The sequence below is a fragment of the Petromyzon marinus genome, unplaced genomic scaffold (assembly GCF_048934315.1).
Source record: "Petromyzon marinus isolate PM22_M1 ecotype Great Lakes invasive population unplaced genomic scaffold, UKy_Petmar_22M1.pri1.0 PM_G_Scaffold_6, whole genome shotgun sequence".
In the NCBI taxonomy this organism is placed as follows: domain Eukaryota; kingdom Metazoa; phylum Chordata; class Hyperoartia; order Petromyzontiformes; family Petromyzontidae; genus Petromyzon; species Petromyzon marinus.
Window position 1 is genome coordinate 2,622,501 of NW_027423013.1, and position 2,500 is coordinate 2,625,000.

Below are 2,500 nucleotides of genomic sequence, written 5' to 3' on the forward strand. Positions count from 1 at the left end.
AATGCATGTGCAGTCAAAAAAAAATTGATATTTTTCACGGATAGACCCCGTGAAACGCTAGAAATTGGCGGGGATGTGTCTCTTGTGGCTCACGGGGCTGTTCGGGTCGCACAGAAATCCCTGGGAATGGGAAAACGGGTCATTTTCGTGTTGCCACATTGCGTACGAACCGCATGAAACTTCCAGAGGCATTTGCAGCAGGAATGCATGTGCACTCAAAAACTTCTATATGTTTCACGGATAGACCCCGTGAAACGCTAGAAATTGGCGGGGATGTGTCTCTTGTGGCTCACGGGGCTGTTAGGGTGGCACAGAACTCCCTCGGAATGGGAAAAGGGGTCATTTTCGTGTTGCCACATTGCATAGGAACGCCATGAAACTTCCAGAGGCATTTGCAGCAGAAAGGCACGTGCACTCAAAAATTTTAATATTTTTCACGCATAGACCCCGTCAAACGCTAGAAGTTGGCGGGGATGTCTCTCTTGTGGCTCACGGGGCTGTTAGGGTCGCACAGAAATGCCTCGGAATGGGAAAACGGGTCATTTTTGTGTGGCCACATTGCATAGGAACGGCATGAAACTTCCAGAGGCATTTGCAGCAGGAATGCATGTGCACTCAAAAACGTCTATATTTTTCACGGATAGACCCCGTGAAACGCTATAAATTGGCGGGGATGTCTCTCTTGTGGCTCACGGGCGCTGTTAGTTAGGGTCGCACAGAAATCCCTCGGAATGGGAAAAGGGGTCATTTTCGTGTTGCCACATTGCGTACGAACGGCATGAAACTTCCAGAGGCATCTGCAGCAGAAATGCATGTGCACTCAAAAACGTCTATATTTTTCACGGATAGACCCCGTGAAACGCTAGAAATTGGCGGGGATGTGTCTCTTGTGGCTCACGGGGCTGTTAGGGTCGCACAGAAATCCCTCGGAATGGGAAAACGGGTCATTTTCGTGTTGCCACAATTGGCATACGAACGGCATGAAACTTCCAGAGGCATTTGCAGCAGAAATGCATGTGCACTCAAAAACGTGAATATTTTTTCACGGATAGACCCCGTCAAACGCTCGAATTTGGCGGGGATGTTTCTCTTGTGGGTCACGGGGCTGTTCGGCTCGCACAGAACTCCCTTGGTCCACCTGATTCGTGCATACAGGCAGCAACTAAAACTCTGTAAACCTGCTGTGAGGACATCTAAACAGTGGACCAGTGAGGCTGTGGAAGATTTGCGGGCGTGCTTAGACTGTACTGACTGGGATATGTTCACGACTGCTACCAATAGTCTGGATGAACTCACAGAGGCTGTGTACATCAGCTTCTGTGAGGACTGCTGTATCCCAACACGTACCAGGGTGAACTTTAACAACAACAAGCCCTGGTTCTCAGCAAAGCTCAAAAGGTTGAGGTTGGAGAAGGAGGAAGCGTTTAGGAGTGGGGATAGAGACAGATTCAAGGAGTCGAAGAACAGGTTTAGCAAAGCGGTGAGAGAGGCTAAACGACTGTACTCAGAGACACTAAAACACCAGTTCTCTACTAACGACGCTGCTTCTGTCTGCCAAAGGGCTCAGGCACATCACCAACTACAAACCCAGAGCGCCCCACACCACTAACGACTCCCGCCTAGCCAACGACCTGAACGAGTTCTACCGTAGATTTGAAAGACAATTGGACTGTCCTGAACCACCCCTTCCCACCCAAGAGGCCCCATCCCCCACCCATACTACAGAAACGACTCTCTCCTTTCAGGAGGGAGAAGTTAATGGGCTTTTCAAGAGGCAGAATCCACGCAAAGCAGCCGGGCCGGACTCTGTCTCTCCAGCCACCCTCAGGCACTGCGCTGACCAGCTGTCTCCGGTGTTCACCAACATCTTTAACACCTCCCTGGAGACATGCCATGTACCAGCCTGTCTCAAGTCCTCCACCATCATCGCTGTGCCCAAAAAGCTAAGGCCAACAGGACTAAATGATTACAGACCGGTCGCCCTTACATCTGTGGTAATGAAGTCTTTTGAGCGCCTGCTCCTGGCACACCTCAAAGCCATCACAGACCCTCTCCTGGACCCCCTTCAGTTTGCCTACAGAGCCAACAGGTCTGTGGACGACGCAGTTAACATGGCCCTCCACTTCACCCTACAGCATGTGGACGCCCCAGCATCCTACGCCAGGATCCTGTTTGTGGACTTCAGCTCTGCCTTCAACACCATCATCCCTGCCCTGCTTCAGGACAAGCTCTTCCAGCTGAACGTGCCCTACTCCACCTGCAGGTGGATCACAGACTTCCTCTCTGACAGGAAGCAGTGCATTAAGCCGGGAACAGAAGTCTCTGACTCCAGGTCCATCAGCACGGGAACTCCTCAGGGCTGCGTCCTTTGCCCACTGCTCTTCTCCCTGTATACCAACAGCTGCGCCTCCAATCATCTGTCCGTCAAACTCTTGAAGTTTGTCGGACGACACCACCCTCATTGGGCTGATCTCTGGTGGGGATGAGTCTGACTATAGGT